At 43.4% G+C, this 20,647-nt stretch overlaps 1 protein-coding gene across 2 annotated transcripts in view; it reads right to left on the bottom strand.

Annotated features, from left to right (window-relative positions):
- Window positions 1–20,647, bottom strand: part of Tpst (tyrosylprotein sulfotransferase) — a 179,548-nt gene that overhangs the window by 114,309 nt on the left and 44,592 nt on the right. Inside the window, exon 1 of one of the 2 annotated variants that reach the window (XM_076771877.1) lies at window positions 19,521–19,542. The exons of the other annotated variant lie outside the window; for it this stretch is intronic. The gene's annotated coding sequence lies outside the window, so the exon portion shown is untranslated. Of the gene's footprint in view, window positions 1–19,520; window positions 19,543–20,647 lie in introns of those variants that run through there. 2 annotated transcript variants of the gene reach the window in all.

Here is a 20,647-nt window from a genome sequence, read left to right as displayed (position 1 = left end):
CAGCTCCATTTCATCCGTGTACATAAAACGCGATTAAAATTTAAATATATCGCCAGAAAAAATGCCAACGAACCCGTAAACCCCGGAGAAGAACACGTTCGAGCGATCGGTGGAAAAATAACGGGTCGGGACGGAAACTTCTCAGAAAAATAAAAGTGACGACGCGAATTCACCCGGAATCGCGCGTAAATCTTCCAAAGGACATAAACGAGTTCTCGTAGCAAAGTTCGCGTTGAAAGTGGACGGATCGCGCACGAAACTGGTTTAACGATTAAGGGAGAACACGTTGCCAGTCTCGTAACCTGGCAGCCCATCTCTCAAAGAATAATGCCAATTATGGTCGGAGAGAGCTTAAACGCGAGGAAGCTTCGCGCTAGTAAAATTAACATTGAAAGTGAACCGGCGGCGATAAACGTTTCCGAGCGCCGTTTTGCGTCGAGGAACAAGCCATCTCGGTAACTAATATATTTTTAACGACTTACGACGATCCCAAACAAATCTCGGTCTTTCAGAGCGGGCACGAAAGTCTTTTCTTTTCTTGATATTCTGTCTCTTCGTTTTTCGACCATCAAACGCGAATGAGTGATTCAGTCTAGCCCCTGTAGATGCTCGAGAAGGTTAAGATACACTGTTTTCATCGAGAAACGAAAGAAACGCCCGATACCGTGAACCCAATTCCCGCGATTGGACAAAACGATAAATCACCGTTGCAAAGTTTCTTCGTCCGTGGTTCTTGTTGCCGTGATTTCTTTCGATTAATCAAAGACGGGCATCCGACTCTCGGATTACCATTAATTCTCTCCGCTTCGACGAGGAGGCGTTCACCGAATTAATCTACTTTTTTAACAAGAGAAAACACACCGAGGAAAAGGAACTTTTCAACGGTTTAAACTCTTCGGAATTCAACGAAAGACCAGGAGAGTCCGAGTCGCAGCTGGGACGACGAGAAGCGCCCGGAAGGGAGCTAGAGTTCTTTGGCTGTCTTTCGTATGCAACGAAAAATTTGCGTCGGAAGGGAAATCTAGCGTACGCGCGAAAGAAATCGTTTGCAAAATAAATGAGAGGAAAATTTACGCTTGAAATTAATATTTACGGTTGCTATAAAAATTCACGGTGGTCTGTTTTCGATTGTCCAGAATTTTATTTGCGAGAAAGATGGCTTTCGAAGGGATCGTTGGTTGTGGTAGGACCTGTACGCGGGTGGCAAGTTTTCTTACAGGTGCTGTACGTCGCCCTCCGGGCCGTAAAGATACAACGTGACAGAAAGAAATCTCACGGGGACGCCTGAAACTGCTACTTTACGAGGCAAAGAAGCGCTTGTTCGTGAGTCGCGTAGCATACATCGATGCATTCGTGTCCCCCGTACGAGTCTCAAGGGGTAGGAGGTCACGCTTTGTAAAAGAAAAATATTCTCGCGTGTTTTTACAGCCCTCCAAGAATTGAAAGCGTTACGTTCGTCACGAAGCGAGTGCTCCTTTTCTTGTCTTTCGCGTGAAAACCGTGCAAAGAGCGAACCTGGTAAGAGGCACGCGATATCTCGGTATCGGTACTCGTCAAATATGAGTGGATCGACCGAATTTGCATACGTATCCGCGTAAAAGGTGCAAAGTGCATATAGAATGGATCGATCCTTCTATGAGAGAGACAAGGTTCAGACAGGGGTCGTTGTAACTTAATTCGCGAAATTTTGTCGAAGACTCCAGATTATTTATTACGTAAGAGAAACGACGGAGAGTAAATTGGAACCCAGATAAACAGTCTGAGGTTAATATTAATACCAGCAGCCTGATCGACGTTATAAATAGACCCACCGGCAGTTATTTTGGTCGTAGCTTCGACAGCTAACTCAGACCTGTATTATTGCCAGGAATAATTAAACGCGCCGGAGGCACGTTCGTGGATTCACGGAAACGTCTTAGCATTCGCTAGACGCCCGGAGGGCGCGATCGTGAAAGGGTTTAGGCTGCGTTCTTACGAAAGAATCTCGCTGGAAGTTCGAAGGGATATTGGAAATGGAGTTTGGATAATGCTTCGTCTTCGTAATTTCGATGCTAATTAGAAGGCTCATTCACGAGCCATAATTCACCGTCTTCGTCTTGGACTCGCGATGATTCTCGTTTATTACAATTTCTAGACCTCTTTGGGAAGGTGCAAACAATTTGTATCACTTTTATCATTTTTAAATATTTCTCGACTACGCGTCAATTAATAATAAGGCAAATAATTCGAAGAAAATAACACGTCTGAAGCGAAGACTCGGCGTGTTCTTCTGTTTCGAGCGGCGGGGATCTATTTCAGACAAGGTCGCGGTTCTCTATTTCGAGCGGAACTGTATTTCCTTCGGGCTGAAAGCCTCCGAGCAAGGTGCAAAGGCATCGCAGAGTGGTCTGAAACTTCCACGTGGAAGATACGTATCGCGCGAAAGCGTGACCATCGATGAACGCTCGCGTTTCGAGCTGGCCGCGTATCGGTCCGGAGATCCACGCCATCGAAACGAGCTTAATGGTTCGTGAAATTGAAACTTCCGGAGTTCGCGACCTTGCACCCTGGGGGAGGTGAATGTCGCCACTATCGGAGGGGCTCGTACGCGTGCTGAAAAATAGCACGTTTCGCCAATCTTCTTCAAGCCCCCGGTTTCAAGTAATCAGTAGTTTCGATCCTCCTTCGACCCCTGTTATTTTATTATTTTTCTGAACTACTTGTTGCTTCCTCAAAAAATCCTGAATCCAGTTTTTAATCGATTCAAAAGAAAATAGAGAACAGTATTAATCTATTTTCCGAAGTTGAATAAATGTTATTCGACCAAATTCGAACAGAATCCGTGAGTTTTCGGTCTAGAACACCGCAGGACTGCTCTCTCGTTAATGCAGGCGGCGATTTACTTACCCAGGGCGAGAACCAACCCCCTCGAACGAGCTATCGAACTCAAACAAAACAGAGTCGAAGATCTCGAAAACAAGTATCAGTACTTGGCCGCTTGTTTACGAACATGCAACCGCGTATAATTGCATGGAACAATCCGAGCGTGGCGGTGGTAATAATGCCTTCGGGTCTGGGAAGTCAAAAGCGGGCAACTTTGGGAGGACGGAGACGCGCGCACGGCGGTTCCGCAACTGTAAACTTACCGCGCCGCGGAAGCTCCTTTGGTATCGAAGAATCCAAAACAGCCACGGTGAACTTTCTCGCGTCGAAAACTCCCGCAGACCCCGCCTCGTCGCTCTACGACGCAACTTTAGGGGCCATTCTACTCTGGACACGGAAAAACGACACGTAAAGACTACTTGAAACGCTTCTGCTGCAATTTTTACGTATCTCGAAACGTTAAATTTCATTCGAAACGCTCGCCATTTCATGATAATTAAACTTATATTCTTTATTGGGAAATAAAATTTGGCCAAATGAATGCATACGAGCTTCCATCTCGAATTCCCTCATTTTGTATAATTTTTCTGCATGGCGCGAGCAACGAATAACACCGTTTTAAAGTATCGAAGATAGAAGAGAAATTTTTAAGAAAAAGGAGCTACGGATGAAAAACAGAGGAACGGTGTCTGTGACAAACGGAGACGTCGATGGCGGACGTCAACGCGGTTAATTTCGATTCATCGACCGTGGCCGGGAGCGATCGAGGCGAAAGAAGAAACGGGGGAAACGCGGGTAGGGGTACGCGGAGGGGGGTGTAAGAAAGAAAATTGCCCGGTCGAAAAACATCGTGAAAAGTGAAGCCGCCGGGAGAAAGCAGCGCGATCGAATCATCGCCTCCGCCACGCGTCGCTGGATGCATTCGAATGCACTTGCACCGACGGTCGCCGATTCGTCTGATAAGAGAATCGAGTGAAAATAGTAGTTCGAGCGCGAATTGCAATCGAGTATCCCGTGGAAGCTCGTGTTCCTCGATTCGAGTCAAACGTGATAGCGTTGCTTTATGTTTACCCATCTGCACCATCGATAGATACGACGGACGCAAAGAACAGACCGAATATTAGTGGAACGAGGAGGCAAAACCGGAGACGCTAACTGCATTTGCCTGAGTACTACTGAAACGCGAATACATATACCGTTTCGACGATCTGTCCACGAAGGTCAGTTCTGACCCTGTATTCTGTCATCGAACGATGATTTATTTTTATTATCTACGTTGAAGATACTTGCTTCAGTGTGAGTCTATAAAAAAAATATTTCAAAGATTCCGTATTGCGTAAATTAACGTTCAATATTGCGGTGAAAACGCACCGTACGGGTGGAAAGACCGATTTCCTTGGCACGGTAAACCTGGTACGAGATAATCTTTATGGCTCTGTGCAATAGCTTCCATTCGGGATCCGTTTTAATGCTTACGAGGGAACAATGGCTACGAAACAGGCGGGATTAAATATAAAAACGCGTTCTGAAATAGTTACTCCGTCAAAAAGAGACTATTCCCTTACAGGGATCGTGTAAAAGGCGAGATTGTAGTATGAAAAGGTTTGTTGCCACGGCCAGTCGTGCGCCAAAGACATCGTCAGGGCGAAAAATAGTAAAGACGCGAATTTCTGAATAATAATCCGAATTTTCATCCGAAAATGTTACATTCGTTCGTAAATAAAAATCCGCGAACATATTTCTACGGTGAACGAAACCGGATTTGCGAGAATTAATTTACGAACGAACGGTCGAATTTTATAACGTCGGGTGTTACGAGCCAATACAACGGATAAAAGTCGAAAAAAATCATCGCGTATTCGAATCGGAGGGTCCAATTTGCACCAGATTTGCGAGAACAGCGTTTCGAATTTGTCCTGAAGCTAAAACTGAAATTCCGCGCGACGAGAAGAAAGACAACGGGATAGGGAAATAATAAAATAGGCAACAAACAGTCGCCGGGGAATGAAAATCAACGTCGACGAGGCCCTGACGTTCACAAAGGAACGGCTGGATGGGCGGCCTAAATTTTCCGCGAGATTTTTCCGCCCGGGAGAATTTTCAGCGAGAGATCCCTTTCTCTTCATTTGCACTTTCATCCCGCCACGGCGAAATGTGGGATCGGCCAGCGTGCACGGTGGAAAGTGAAAATTACGAGGCGCGGAAGCCTGCCGGTTGCAGCCTTTTGTCTTTTAACGATGAAAATCGGTGTAACGGGAGCGTGATCGCGGCCGCGACGGCACGGCTTTGAATTACGAACGACCGCGGTTAACCTGGACACGTATTGGCCAACCGATGAGACCTGGTGAACACCAGCTCACGACGATCGACCCAAACGATTCCATCGAAAACAATTTTTTTCGTAATCAAATCCAGCGTTCGGATCACGTTCACTGCACTCCAAAAATATAATATTCTGCAGGTCTAAAATTTCGATCTTAGAGCACTGTAAGCTACAAAACCTAAAATTTCTTTCAATACTCATTTTTGAAACCTCGATATAATTCAATCCAAATTTATTTCCCTCTACATCTCAACAGATATAAACCATCCTTTGCATATTTATCTTCGATCAAACATTATTGTTATCCATGTTTTCGAATCTAAGAAACTTTCTGAGTAGTTTAGGATTTTTATTTTAAGATACGAGAGACAATTATATAAACCTTCCGTTTCCATAGACTCTTTCTCCCTAACAAATATAATCGTTGGATCGTGGAACAAGGGGAATAATTTCGCGCGATTTAAAAAAATTTCTAACGGCGAATGAAATTTTTGATAATTCGGGAAATGTTGTCTCTGAATTTCGAGTCGCTACCACCCGTCGAAAGTTGTGCTTTTTGTTCCGTCAGTGGAACAGCAGAAAGTTGAATACGGAACTTTTAATTGGTACTGAAATTGACTCGCGAACGCAACGATGTAAAAACTTCCGGCTAAACGGAAGCGAAAGAAATTTACTTAAGAAATTCACTTAGGAAAGTTTGAGGAGTACCCGGGAGTTAGTCGTACGCGACTACAATGATTCCCGCGCACGGCGCCGGAAACTTTAATCGAGAATTTGGAATAGACCGATCGAGTAAAATTACGATTATCAGGAGCGAGGCTTGTAATATCGAACGGGATGATAATGGATGCAGGCGAACCAGTTATTACGGGCGCTGAACGTTTCCAAACGACCCTTCAATTACAATATTAAGTTTCTCTCGGGTACCGTAGCTTCGCTGTACTTAATTTAATTCGAGATTACATCTATTTCGTTCTCGGGTGTAATAATTCGTACAATTTGTAGCCGCGGCTCCTTGCATACCGGAAAAGTGAAACTTTCGGATTGTTGAACGCGAAACGCGATTCTCGAAACGTGTTCTTTCGCGATACGATAATGTTATCGTTACTTTCTACATACTCGCGGGCTAAGTTCATTTTCATTCACGACGGAAAGTTAATCAAAATCCGATGGAAGTAATACTCTGGAACTCGACAACGAGGCTCTGACTCGGCGAAACTTGCTCGAACCGACTCTTCCCGATAATACTGAAAAGGAATAAACACACTCTCCAGAATTATGGTCTAAATTTGATTCCGTTGGCCATTCGTGATTACATTGAGACGTATGTACACTTTCGACACGCGACATGTAACGCTATGACCCATTTGTAATTTTTAATAAAAATTGCGAAAACTTTACACGACCGGATTTCTGTAATTCTAGCGTTGAAGAAAGGCGAGTTTCGCCAATACTTTTACCGAGTTTCGATAAGTAAAATTACGTTTCACGCGAAGACGTGGGATCACTGACGGAGCATAGAGCGAAGACCGATAGGTCATCTTTCTCGACACGAGGAAAATCATGTTTCCGTTCCCTTATTAGAGCGTCATGAATACGTTGTTCTCCGGTCGAAGTTGGGCGTTACGATCGCCATCGATCATCGAGGAGCATGCATCAGGACGCGCCAACGATTACAACGCATCCAGGAAATAGGCGAAACGGGGAATGCGCGGCAGTGCATAAAATCCAGCTATCCGTGGCTTGCATGACGGATCCTCCGTCAAACCCCGTCGTTCGATGTGCACGGGAGACCGAGTCGAACCATCAGGATACCTAACCCCGGCTCTATTGCCAGGCTCTATCGATAGTTAACCTCGAGTCGCATGGACGTACTGTATCCGAAACCCATTGTCGAGCCCGACGACTGATTTTCGATCGTAAAATCGCGATACCAATCACAAAGGAAATACTGTCAAACCGGATAGTGCCTGCATGTCCGCTGTTCAAACTAATCAAACCAAGTCGACCGCGAGATTCGTCCTTTTCCTATTAGAAATTCTATTCCGATCAGTTCAAATCCACTCTGACGGAGTGACTCCTCTCCGTTTCAGTCGCATAAACTTTACCCTGAAATTTCTTTTATTTCGTCGCTCGAAGCGGCAAACTCTATAAAGAGTTTGGAAATGTTTACGTTTTGTAAGCCCCCTTTGTCGCTGCTTCTTTCACGATTTCTTCGCGTGGACGTTTCCCCGTCGAGAGGAAACGTAGATTTTTGGCCCAAGGAACGTATATCACGTGGTTGACCACGATAAATCACCGCCGGGAACACGAATAGAACGAAAGGTTCCTACACGAAACCCGAATTTCATCCGCAGGTTGCGGCGACCACGTCTCTCTTCAAAGTTCGCCATTCGTGTCGAACGGTCTTGATATATCGACGAGCAAAACTCACTGTTGCATTGCCTGTTTATTCGTGCCAGCAACAATAGCTCCCCCCCTTCGCAACTTTACATTTTCTTTTTACGAACAGATATACATTCGAGTAGCCTCAAGCGTTATAATAAAGAGAAATTATACAAAATAAATACCCTTCGTAAAGTTCGATTATACCAATGGCTTTACATCGTTTCATATTTTATACATTTATGAAAAATATTTCGTTCGAACCGAGCGTTATCGATAATACGTCGAGAACGTTTATAAATAAATTAATTGCTTCCTCTGTCAATGAATAAACGATCTCTCGTTCGACCGCAAAAATCATCGTTTATTTTCGCGCAACGACTCACCGACGGATGCGGAACAGCGTTTCTGTGCCTTTGTGAAATATCTTTCGAAAAAAAAGCGATCGGTGCAGCGTAACACGGTAAAAATTAATAATTTCCTGCCGTGAAAATTTTCAAATAAAGTCCCGCCCCGCCGTCAAAACGATCCATTAACTAACATTTTTGCCCGACCGCATCGCAACGCGTGCACTTTCGTCCCGCAATAAAAAAGCTTTCATTACAAACGATTGCTCTTCAAATGAAAAAGAAGAAAAAAAAAATACTCGTGTCGAAACAGCTATCGCGTTTTTAATAAAATATCAACTGGAACGATTTTCAACGAGGGAAACTTCTACCTTTGTTTAGCGGAGTAACGTGTTTTTCCATCGAGTAACGTATTTGTTATTGTTACTCCGTTTTGTCCACGGGCGCGCAATGATTTGTGAAAAATATTTTTCAACGATTTTCAATAAGAAAGTCAACCTCAGGTTGTTTACCGAAGAATTAAAGCTTCTTTGTTAAATTCTGTGAAAATGAATAAAATTCGAAGGAAATGTTTGCAATCACGTTATAAAACCATTATTAATCGTGCAAAAGTTATTACTAAATGTAAATTTACCTTTCGTAATTTTGTTAATTGGTATTTGCAAGAATCGCTCGCGGAAAAATTAATACAGAATATTATGGTTTAATCGTCTGAGTGCCCAATAATTTATATTTAACGCGTGTTATCGTTTCCTGTAATGATCGAAGCGTTTTACCGTCTCTAATTGCTCGTTCTACTGCGTTACTGGCGTACGTCTCACATTTTCATCATGAAACTAATAAGCTATTTTAATAATAATAATAAAGTACTTCATGGAAAGTATATTACGAGTAATAATATGAAATAAGCTTTTCAATTTATCGATGTTACTCGGAAAGAGGAATGCTCTGAAATGGTTGATCGAACGAGCTCCCGGAAAATATTGTTCATAAACGTCACGATCTTTTTATACCTTGCTACCAAAATTCAACAAAAACCAATACGCTTAATAGATTGTAACATCAATTGCTATTTTCAATAACTTTACAACAGGACCAAAACTAAAGGATCGAAAACCATATTATTATAACGATTGCGCAAACGTAAGCTCGCTAAAAGCGTCAAAGCTCTCGAGCATCGCGAGCGTTGCTATAACAGCCAAGACTGGCTCTTAGATAATCAGCCCAAAACTAATTTTCAGCCGCTTTGCGACGCTGATTGGATTTCGCACTCTCGATTAGCTACTCCGTGCGCTCTCCGGAGCAGGATTAAACGATGGTCCATGAAATTCGCGGGACGAGATCTTCGCCAGCAGCCCTGGATCCGCAAAAATCTAGCCAACGGAGTCGCCGAGTACGCAGGATTACCGTTCTCCGTTGATCCTTCGCGAAATTAACGCCTCGAACGAGCGTTAAAAGTAAATCCCCGATCAATTTTATTAAATCTGTACCCATTATTATCGGTTTAATACGCGACTTGGAAACCTAACCATCGAAGAACGATCGTTATTTGGCCCGCGTGTGATGGGAAAGTTGTAATAAACACACCTAAAGGTCGGAATGCCGTGGCAAGTATTGTTACGAGAAAGATCAGGCCCGAGTAGAGGAGTGTTCAGACTCGTAATTTTTATGACAAACCAGATTACAATAAAAGAAAAAAAAATATATTAACAGAGAAAAACAGAAGATCTGTTCTTGATAATTATTTGATTTTTCATCTCGAAATGGGATCGTTAGAAGTCGGAAGAATACCAGGTTTATTGTTTGGAGTAAAGTTAATCGTTACCCCTGTCGTCTCCATTTGCGGCATCTGCTCCGCAAAATATCGTAACATGCAGACAATTAAATTAGGCGAATGAGCGCGGTGCACTCGTGGCTGCGGTGAGCTTTCAGCGTGGGATTAATGCTCTTCTCGCACGCTGGTGATTTCTTCGAGTTCCCCGAGTAACGATCAGGCGACGACACAGTTTTGTTTTCGCTCAAAATTACATTGAAATTGGATGCGATTGGATTCGTGACGCTTTTAGACGCTTGACAAAAATTTATTAGACAAGACAGAGAAACAGATTATTCGATACGAATGAAAAGTAAAGGTTCGTTCTCGTCTCGCGTAGAAAAAAGATTTTAATGGTTGGAAATCGGATGTTCGAAGCAAGAAGAGACGCGATTGTTCTTTCGTATCGAACTGTACGTTTTTTATGACGTCGGACATTCGTCATCGCGGTCGTATTCCGCTTATGGGTCATCTCCTATCGATCCGCTTTCCAACTGTTATTACCGCTATCGCGCAGATGAAGATTAACGCGTATCCGTGATTGACAGGAACTTCGTATTATTTAAGGAACAACTATTCAAACATTCTTGAAATCTCTACATATTCTTCGCTAAAATACGCGTTATTTGCTTTTTTAAAAATTAAAATCCTCCAATCCGTTCAGGAGTTACGATGTTATAAACATACGCATGAAATTTCAGTGAAACATCTCAACGTATGGTCAGACATTATTTTTTCGGTAAGGAATTTTTTTCTCGAAAATGGTTAGGATTTCGAGGGTATGTCTATTCACCAAAAATGATTGTAATTGACCCCTGCGACTAAAAATAATTTTTCCAGAATGATTTGAAATTTTTTAATTCCGTCGAAAAATTTCGGTACCCATCTATCGATTTTTTTTTATGGAAATGTCGTTTAATACTTTTTTGTAAGTATCCATGAGCTCTACTTTAAAAATAAATTTCAACGAAGTACACTCACTATTGTAGGAGTTGTGGTCGCTTGAAAATTGGACCACATTATGGGATTTTTCTCAGTTTACGAGGTTAATAGCTGGGATCACTGCGTCGTGTGATTACCACTGTTATTAAAGCTAGAAGCTCTGATTTCCAGCGCGAATTTCCACCGCGATTTTGGAATAATGCGACTTTGCACCTACGGCTCGACGAGTTCGATAAAATCCCCAAGGTGGTGACCCGAATGCAGAAAAGTAAGGGAACGCAACAAGACAAGTAGAATATCGCTTGAGCGTGTGTAGTTTGGCAAATTTTTTATGTCAAAAATTCGTTACACGTGCAACAAAAAATTACCATTTGAAATCTGATTCTGAAACTGAATGCAGTTCGATAATATTTTATTTCGTGATTTGATATTTTATTACTTTCTGGTAGAATTGCAATTTCCTCCGAACAAATAACGAATAAAAAAAATAAAGCAACTTTCGGGGCCAGTTATTTGCTCGACAGAGATTACGGTACGAATTGTGAAACGAAATTATATTTGACGTTAAACGAAAAAGCGCTTATCTGGATAACCATTCGGTGGATTAAATATTGGGAATAAATCGATTTCCATTCGTTATCTATCGTCCGACAAAAATTTACTCGTTTCAGTTAGCCGACGAGTCTCGTGCTATTTTGCCATATAATTCGTTTCGAGTATCTGTTGCGTATAGTCGCTTCGTCGGGATCCAGTATTATGTGGATTGTAGCAGTGATTACCACGTTTTATTTGAAATATGGTATTCACATCTCTGATTGGGGTATTTGTAAAACAAATGCAGTTATCGTAACACTATTGTCTCACGTTTATTCGTGCACATATTGACTCGATTCTCGTTTTATTAGATTACATTTATTTATGGCACATGCTCCGGATTCGAACACGCGTTTTCCAAGCACACGGATCTATTGTTTTCAATTTTTCGCTATTTAGAGACTCCTGGAGAGAACGAATATCGTTGGATCTCGATTTTCGCGTTGTACTGAATCGCGTATCGTTAATGGCCGTGATTACAAACGACGGGCACAAATAATACGATTCATAAACACATTTCTCCCGGTTCATAATAAGTCTGACTCTGATGGATGTGCGCCTGTTTTACAAATTTCGCTTATTAAACGCGTTAGATTTAATCAATGAGAAACAAGTCGTAACGTGTGTTACTGATAATGACAAAGTAGACGCGTTCAATAGGGTTCGCAAAGTGCGATATAAATTCACCGAACGCTGTAAAAACTATATAAAATCGTATGTTTACCGATGGTGGAGAACGAGGTTTTTAAATAAGGGCGAGAATCGATTTATTTCTGCAAAATAAATTGCAAAAGCGTGGGAAAAAAAAATTCTCATCATTGAAAGACAGTCCGAATCGCCGGGATTCGATATTTTCCGATATCAATATTCCGTATCTTCGCTTACAAAGGAGCTCTACAGCTTGGCCCAGTTTCTAGAATCACCCTGTATAGACGTGTTATCGTGCTCATCGATAAGCTTATCGAATATATACCCTTATCGATCCGTTCCTGACAGACGTATAGATAGACATAACCAGCCAGCGGTTCGGTTATTTTAACGAGGCGTCCGATGACACGCGAGACACGTAATAATTATCCGGCTCAATGTTATTTGATTTCAGCGAATTGTCATCGAGTCGTTCGTATGCAAAATTCACGTTTTAATAATTAATTTAATAATTAAAAAAGCACCGGGCGCAACCGAAAGGAATGTTCGAAATTGAAATTCGCGATTTTTACGGACAAAAGGGATAAAATAAAACGATCGACCGAATTTCAAGACCGAGATTCGAATCGAATTAGCTCCTATCTGTGGGAAAGGATCTCTGATCTCAATCTCCTGCGAGACGAATCGGTTTTTACGCATACTTTAACGCACAGACAAGTGCATCGACGAGATTCGATCACCCTCGTTATAGACGCTCCTTGAAAACACAGTCTACCCTAGATCTATTTGACGCACGCATGACCACAAACCTACACGCTATAACGACCTATTATGGAAGTTAATTGCTAATTATCGAGTGCAGCCGACGAGGTGCTATCGAAAGTCACGCTCGCGCAAAGTAACAGTTCCCGACTAAAAAACAGGACAGATATTATGTTTCGCGTGTTTATTAAATATTTATTTTTATTTCGTTAATTTCGCCGAGGAATTACACGATTTTCCAGACGCGGTTGCCTCGAAAAATGATGATTAACCTCGTCGCGACGGTTACTAATTATCTCGAGCGATTAAACCGTCGTGACGTAAGGACGCTAGGCCCTCGAAGGGCTATGGACTTAAACTGTCACGATGGAGAACACGCATAAACTCGAGCGCATCCTTTAGCCGTCCAATAGACCGGCTAATCAAGAGAATTAACTATAATCGAGGCTTTATGCAGCCTCGTATTACGAATGGATCTCGTTGGAAGCTCGATATCGTGATCGTTCGACGCGCTTTGTATCTAGGGATTACAATCGACTCTGGATATGGTAATTTTCATCACGGAAATGTAACTCGTAGTACAAATTATAATTACGGTCCTTTGAAACTAGTTCGTCGTTGCATCGACGTTGAATATCGAACATTCTCCGGGCGAAGATCTCGCCTTGTATTCCACTTTATTTGTTATACACAAATGTTTTATTTTAAAACAGCTCGACAGGTCGCGGTCAACGCGATAAAATTTAATAAAATTCTATGCTCAAACTGGGTCACTGTATTTGCTTGCACGCGACTCTAATAAATTTTTTGTTCAAATTCCGTGTTATCCGTTCCCACGAAAATATTTCGATGTAACAATGCTTTCTGCGAGCATGCAAACGTTCGATCGAGGACTGATACCTAGCTTTGGAATCATGTTCCCTTTATGCAAAACTCAAACAGTACGCACGGTTACTCGGTACTTACAATGCGGTGAAACCTTGGCGTTACGAATTCTATTGATCGACGAAGACCGTGCATTACGAGCGCACGATAACAACGCGTCCAGGAAATATGCGAATTAGATAGTGCAATTTGCTTTAATAATTTAATAACGTTTTCATTGTGCAACGTGTACAAAGAGAGATGCACAATGCAAACGATGATTACAGGTTGTCCTGCTGGAAACTGAATTTAATTACTTCTATTATTTTAGAGCGTATGTAAATAATTTCGGTAAATTAATGCACATATTCGCTTTGCTAGATAATTTTGTTACATCAAATAAACAATATAATTATTCTAATGCACGGTTATTACACGTACACGCGCACTTTTACGTAACTTTTCTATTTACGGTTTCATCGAATCGCACGAACTAAATTTTCTCGAAAACGAAGCCTCCTACGAATTGATTTTAGTCTTTCCCTCGGGGACGTAGACTTTATTTTTTTTTTAATATCTGATCCTGTACCGAAGGGAGTTTTCTGTTATTAAATAAGTTTCTCACGGGCGAAAGTCCTTCGGGAAGTCCTCTTTGTTGCGTATTTTTCAGTTCCTGGCATCGCCGATAGTCTTTCGCGCGAACGGATACACGGTGCCCGTTAATTAAGCGTTAATTAAAAATTTCCAATCGATTCAGTTCCGCGGCGATTTTAGAAACAAGCATAGACGAGGCGGAAGCTTCTCCGAGCGGTTCGTTATCGCGACACCGGTGAAAACAGGACGTTTAAGCGAGTCAAGGGCAGAACATGGTGTTCGACGAGCTGGATTCATGTCTCAATCCAATCCCGGTATATCTTGCACACGGTACCATAAACTCATTATCCGAGTTAACTCGTTACGGGACTTCGTGTCGTGTACTTTCGGCGTGTGTAGGTCGCGTGGCCTTATCTATGCGAAAGTGTGCCCTCGCAGGCACGTTATAGCGCTCAACGGAAGCTCATTATGTCTGCGCCAAGTTCGAGAACACGCGAGATAACCCTTTGGCGCGCACGTCGTTCGGACAATGAGCAATTTACGCTGATCTCGAGGATTATGCTTCACGACCGGTTACCGTTTTCGTTTTCGTACGAATTTCGTGCTCCAACGAGCCGACGTGTCGCCATCGCCCAAGATATTAAACCCGATCGTCCGTTAATTAATCGACACGCAATTACAAAAGTACAAGGCTACAATTTAGACGGGAAAAACTTGCACGACGGAAAAGATAAATGGGCGGGGACGGGAGTCAGGGCAAGAATGTAATCTGATTACACCCGCCACGATTCTGCTGCGTGTAACCACAAGGTAATTACGCGTAATCGCGATCGTAAATCTTCAAAATGTACGATAACTGTTTAATTATCCTGTAATTAGGGTACGATTGCTTGTAATCGTATCGCGGGCGAATGTAATCAAACTACGTTTCAGCATTCCCACGTCAAGTTTGTTTAAATTCTCCTAATCGCAACATTGTTCATAGCGTGCTATTTTAGGATAACATCTATGGTATTCTAGTATACGAGGGAACCTCACGAATTTACAGAATTATATTCACATTTTTATCGCTAAAATCGTGAGCGACGCGAAGGGTACTCGATCCTCTGTATCGTCGGAGTTTTCGAGCAGGTCGATGGTGCACCAATTATGGCAACGTACACTCCTAATTCGCCGTGACAAATGATAGCTGAGAGTAATAACGTTCTGCCTAGGGGATCGCGTCGCGAGATAATTACGGCTCCGTGCGCGGGTAACTGAAATCCCGGCGCAGGAGTCGCTCTGATAAGAAGTATCGCGTAGATTGCGATTTCGGGATGTAGTTTGCAGTTCAGAAATATGTCAACGCGACACCTTTCCCGCCGGGTAACGCTCGCGGGAAATTGCGTCGCGCTTTGAAACGAATCTGCGTTAATTATGCGCCGCGACGAGAATTTTTCCATTTCTCGGTTCGCTTCTCCATTGTTCATCCTTTCTACCGTTTTTTTTTTTTCTTTTTTATAATGGCCTTCGCAATACGGAGAACGAATTTGTTTAATTGCAATTATAGCAAGTGAAAGATACATCGGAGAATAATTTGGTTACGAAATTGCTGAAATTTGAAACCGTAACTTATTTGTTACGAACTATGAAACTCACGGGTAAGAATGCAAGGCTCTTCGGGGCTCTGAAAGAGGCAGAACCGCGAAACAAAACCTGATGGAGGAACGACGGAGTCCGTTGAAAAGGTGTAATCAGCGCGGGGGGGCGAGAGGCAAGGCGTGGAAGCGCATAAATCATTCCACGCCGGAGGACGCGTTCTCGCGAGCATCAGTCAGCTCCGACTTTCCGGTTGCTTTATTGTAAGACCCACGGAATGCGGATCATCCGTTACGCGCCCCTAAACGCGCACCGGAGGCGTCGTATTCACCTATCGTGTACGGTAATTTCACTGCTCGATTAATCTGCAATCGTCCCGCGCCGCGGCGCATACAAAACGCGCGCTGATGCACTCCGACGGAAAGAGGATGAAATTGCGACCTGGGGAACGTGGCGCGACTGCAAAACCCCTGACACGCCGGAGACATCGGCCGAGAGCCCCATCGTTCGAGCCACGGTTACGACATCGCGTCCGCGGACGATAATCCGCCACCTACACACTGTCCTTTGATTTTTTACGGGTTCGAGACGTCGAATTTCCTCGCACAATTTATAATCCAATTTTATCGCGCATCGGTCGTACAATCGGTGGGAAGGGCTGAAACTTCTTTGGGTGTATAGCGTCGAAGTAAATGTGAAAATAAACGTAGAAGACAGCATAAAATATAGTAGTTAGTATAGTCATCGGATGGAGGATGAAATGCCCTTTAAAACGAGCGTTCGTACGAGTCGATAGCTTTATTAGTTCCGGAGATATGAGGATTTTAATTTCAAGTCGATCGGATGAGACCGAAGGGTCTGTTTACGTTTGTTTACGTCGTGAGATCAATGAATTCACGTGACCGTAGTAAATAGTAAACGTGACGTCACTCGGTCACTCGGTCAGTGGGTCAACGTGCGACAAGGAGGTCCGACGCGTCAGACGGAGACAGAGATAGTCGAATTAAGAAAAATACACTTTTACATAAATTGCGATATCTCGAAAACGGAAAGTCGGATCGCCAAAAACCAAAAACCACATTAAAGGGGAAGGTTTGCCGTTTCTAACAGTGGTCCAATTATTGATAAAACACTAGTAGTTTCGGAACTGCACGCGTCTAAAGTTTTTGTACTTTTAATACGCGTGAATAGGCTTCCGTAAGGCGGAACGTCGAATTAAGAAAATTATCTCTTTACATAAATTGCGATATCTCGAAAACGGAAAGTCGTATCGACAAAAACCAAAAACCACATTAAAGGGGAAGGTTTGCCGCTTCTAACAGTGGTCCAATTATTGATAAAACACTAGTAGTTTCGGAACTGCACGCGTCTAAAGTTTTAGTACTTTTAATACGCGTGTATAGGCTTTCGTAAGGCGGAACGTCGAATTAAGAAAATTACCTTTTTACATAAATTGCGATATCTCGAAAACGGAAAGTCGTATCGACAAAAACCAAAAGCCATTTTAAAGGGGAAGGTTCACCGCCGCCAACAGTGGCTCAATTATTAAAAAAACATTAGTAATTTCGGAACTGTTCGTGTGCAAATTTTAACTATTTTTAATACGCGCTGTTAGATTGTCCTAAGATTCAGTAATTTTGCTAAGCTTCCAAACACGATAAACAGACGTGGGTCGCTGGCGACCCGATTTCGACTGGACATCGGTAAATAGCTCGTGGCTGGTTACGTCCAATTCGACGGCAAACTTCGTTTCGTCCTGCCTAACTTGGAGGACCGTTCGGAAGCATCGGTCCTCCATTTCCTCGATCGTTTACCAGGGCCGCTTATCTGCTCGACCGTTATTGCGATCATTACGCGAGCATAGAATTCAATCTCCTTATCGGCAGCGTCGTTGCATTCGCTTTCGAGAAACGGGAGCGGGAACAGGACGGTTCGCCACGGCCACGAAGAGGACGCGGACACGTAGTTCGGACGCGGGGGCGGCGAGATAGGAAAGAGACGTTCTCGGTGAGAAACAGAGAGAGAGAGAGAGAGGAACCGACGAGTCGGGGTTTAGCCGAAATTGCTTTTGGCCGGGTTCTCCGCTCGGTTGTCGCGAGAAGCGTGTCCCCTTTAGCCCTCGTAAACGAGATTTCACGGGGACGTGTGTGCACACACGTCCTCTTTTCATCGCGAGTTGCCAGTGTGCACGCGACGCGACGTGGAAACGCGCGCGCATTCCAACGAACGGGGCGACGATTGTCCAGAAACTGTCGGCGGTTTAACTGAATTTCAGAGCGGAGGCGGCAGTCGAAGGCGCGAATTGAAACGCGGGCCGGTTAATGGCTCGCAAAGTGCTCTGAATAATGCGAGGGAAAATGCGATGGGTGTTTAGCGGGTGGAACGTTTCGCGATTCCAACGCGAGAGCGCCCCGGGACGTCCCACCAGCTTGCCAGGTTGTTTGACGAGATCTTACCTCGTCGCGTTTCCCTCGATATCAGGGATTTCCACGTTTTCGCGAAAATGGTCACCGAACACCACGCGATCCACTTTCTTCGAGTAATTCGGTCACTTCGAAGGGAAGACCATTATCTATTGAGTCGACAAAGCAATTACAGTACTGGCAAAGTTATTCTCTCAAAAATTCATGAAAGGAAAAACCCAACGATCGATGTCTCCAAATCTAGCGTTAAATAAATTCTGATGCTTCGTAAGACTTTCTGGACTGTCCGTGCGGTTATTAAAATTATGAGAGGGCACGCAGAGGCCTCGTGGATCCTGCGAAATTCCCTTCCGAAAATGCAAGTTGGCCGGCGCGTGCGACCGGACAATATATCGCTGTTGATTACGCGCGCGTAATGATGTATCGCGCGGACGCGCTGGCGAGTGTATGCACTTTGCGGCAGGTGCATCCGGATCCGGGGACAAACAGAGCGTCGACTAGATAGGCCACGTATACGCGAGGCCGTGCTGCCAGCACACGTAGGAACGACGATACGTGGGTCAAATTGTTCGTAACGCGACCGATTCGACCGCGAACGACCATTTGCCTGGCCGAGCTGAACGAGAGATCGATATGGGATCCTAAGACACGGACGACGTTAATTAAACTCCAACGATCGCGAGGGTCCAACTTACGGAGACCACGAGACGCCGCGGCGCTTCTAGACAGAGGGGGACACACACGATTAATTAAATACCCCGCCATTTAAGGCGCGTCGATCCTTTTAATTGGCCGACCGATTCGCGGAACTCGTGATCAACGCGTCGGTAAAAATAAACGGAGATTTCTTAACCCTTGCAAAGACAGTTTGCAATTTAAACAAATTTTAAAGAATTTAATTCTCTGGATATTTACCCGATCGTACGCGATCCAACGAAATTAAAATGCGATGCTTGTTTATACGTATAATACTGCGCCGCGCGCAGCAAGCGGGCGGAAAAGAGTTCGTTATGGAACGTCAATTACACGCAACGATAAAACAACGCAATTAGATCGGGAATATTCGGCAGTCCGGCGATATTCAATTAACGGGTTTTAATTACGACGTTGTTATCGCGAAAACAAATTTGAACAGCGTAGTAAAACGTGCTCCCGCGGACTCTGCGATTCTGTCTTGTACCGTGGATTTTAATTTCAACGACTACGCGCGTTGTATTTCGTTCGTTCCTCTGTTCCCTTGTAACGCGCGTAACTTCAGATGTAATTTAATTGCACGCCGTGATTATCTGCGAGATCGTTCGCGGTTCTGCTATTTAAACATCTACGAACGTATTAAATTTCGTATTTCATCGGATCGGTCAAGTATAGCAATTTATTCCACTTACATAAATGATCGCCGTACCACCTTCGGTATGCAAAACTGTATCGATCGTACGTGTAGGCCGGCGAATGCCGTTAGCAATTCCGTTGACTTTTTCCAACGCTCCTCGCCGCATTCATTCCAAAAGATCCGTGCATTCGTTAATGCGTTCGAATAACCTTGCAACCTATAACGATAATAGGATGCGAAACAGCGATTCGGTATAAAAACTGATGCAATTTGACTGAAACGATACATCAAGAGATAAGAAGCATTCTGAACCTCGTACAAGAAAAATAAGGCTATAATTATATGAGATGGAACGACTTGAAAATTTCACCAGCGGTCTTCCCCGCGATCGAAGAACGTTAAATCGTGTTTTATTGTCCGATCCGCCGACAATGGGCGAGCATTTATTTTCGATGAAACGCCCTCGAACGAGATGAAATGCGACGAGCTCGATAATAGAAATATATTCGTGAGAATTGTTCGCGACAAAACATTTTCACCTAATATCGGGTACGAACGAAAAATCCCCCGCGTTTCCCTCGCATTAGACATCTGTTGAATCGATACGATTCTCTGCTCTTTATTACTTTTTCCCCCGACAGGACAATTCATTAGTCGATTTTAAATTTATTTCATAGCTTCCGAGTTCTCTTTCGTTTCGATGATTTCGCAATCAACGGTAATCAAATAGAGATAAATCGGGCGAAAACAGAGAACGTTTTATAATTTCACCATTTAATTCTATAGGTTCGTTTTATATTCAAACGAACTCGAACGCTCTAGAGCGGAAGATAAAAATTCTATATAACCGTTTCTATTTCCTTCTTTGCTTACGAAACTTTGTTTCTCGATAACTATATCGAAAAAGCCTAACGATCGAAACGCGTATTATTAAAATACGTTCGTCGTTTTTATTCTAGCTTTGTTACAAGTTTCCCGTTCGAGCTAGTATAATCGCCGCGGCACAAACGTTGCTCGTTATCGTGAACCGTAATTACACCGCGTAACCTACTCGAACGAATTAACCGACATACTGACTTATCGTCCTTTATTGGTTGTTCGTGCTGTAAAGTGCATCGTTTGCACGTTGCACAACCTTGTTTTCCAGCCACGCGGAAAATACTCGCGAGATAATTAATTCGG

The sequence above is a fragment of the Colletes latitarsis genome, chromosome 8, assembly GCF_051014445.1.
Source record: "Colletes latitarsis isolate SP2378_abdomen chromosome 8, iyColLati1, whole genome shotgun sequence".
Classification (NCBI taxonomy): Eukaryota; Metazoa; Arthropoda; class Insecta; order Hymenoptera; family Colletidae; genus Colletes; species Colletes latitarsis.
Note: the sequence above shows the minus strand (reverse complement) of the source record. Positions and strands in the feature narration are given on the sequence as shown.